We start from the raw sequence: 1382 nt of genomic DNA, 5'->3' as shown, positions 1-1382 counted from the left end.
GAGCATTAGATGAAAAAGGGAATTCAGTGTGGACAAATGCCATGTAATTAAGTTTGGTAAAAGTGGAAAAAGACCAGATGGGGATAATAAGCTTGGAAGCTCAACTCGACACACATCAAAAAGAGAGAAGGACCTAGGAATGATTATCAATAACAGACTATAACCGGTCGACCACATAAATGAGAAGGAACGAAAGGTACATACACTGCTTGCAAATATGAGAATAGCATTCACATATATAAATGAAGACATGTGAGAAAGATAATAATATCATTCATCAGACAAACCCTGCAATATGCATCAGTGATCTGGAATCCTCATCTCAAAAAACAGATAAGATTGAAAAAGTACAAAGGGCCACTACAAGATGGGTAGCCTACCAAGCTTAAAGTATCTAAGATATGAAAGACTAGAAAAACTGAACCTTCCAATATTACCAGAGAGGAGGAAAAGAGGAGACATGATAACGTTAAATAAATGCATCTCAGAGAAAGATAAAATAGGCTTCAATGACTATATAACCTATGGGGAGGCATCAGCAAGAGGACACTGCAAAAAATTGCATAAAAGGAGAGGTGACAAAGACGTAAGGATATTCAGTTTCCCAAATAGGGCAACTGATCAGTGGAATACACTACCGAATGAAACACGGTAGTGTGTGCCAAAACTACAGTATTCATAAATTTAAGAATATGTTTGATAAAAACAGTTTGATGCACGGGACAGTACGAGCTGGACTCATTCCTGTAAAGATACAATTAGATCAGAAAAGATAGGTAAGAACACACGGGTATGGAAATCTGCCTTTATTTAACATTCAGGGAAGGGCAAACCAATAGAACGGTAACTAATTCCTCGGCACAAGTAGGGTGAGGATGAGGGTGAGGGCTGGTTTGACTGGCAGGGGTGAGGGTGAGTGAGAGGGAGAGTGAGAATGGCAGACGTGAAAGTGAAAGAAAGTATGTGGATAACTAATGATGGTTAACATTCTATGATGGGAAATATGTACATGTTAATTAGAAAAATGATAAATGTACGAGTAAGAGTACCATAAGAAAACTTATGTAGTCTCTCTCTCTCTCTCTCTCTCTCTCTCTCTCTCTCTCTCTCCACTCAGTCACTCACAAAGCCACTTCATCAGGCCTCATATCTGGCACAAAGGCAGAATACAATTTGGTTAATTCAAGTAAACTGCTGCTGGATTCACCACTGTTGCTGTCCCAATAGGATCTTCATTATTTTTTCCTTCCTGGACAGTTTCCATTGAGTCATTTGTAGGGTTTGGCGGAGTGGGGTGCGGTGGAGTAGAGTGGTGTGTAGTGGAGTGGAGTGGGATGATTGTGGATCGGGTGCAGTGTTACGAGATCTGGCATAATTTTATA

This window comes from Coenobita brevimanus, chromosome 17, assembly GCF_032717465.1.
Source record: "Coenobita brevimanus isolate Jiangsu-jjx chromosome 17, ASM3271746v2, whole genome shotgun sequence".
Classification (NCBI taxonomy): domain Eukaryota; kingdom Metazoa; phylum Arthropoda; class Malacostraca; order Decapoda; family Coenobitidae; genus Coenobita; species Coenobita brevimanus.
Note: the sequence above shows the minus strand (reverse complement) of the source record.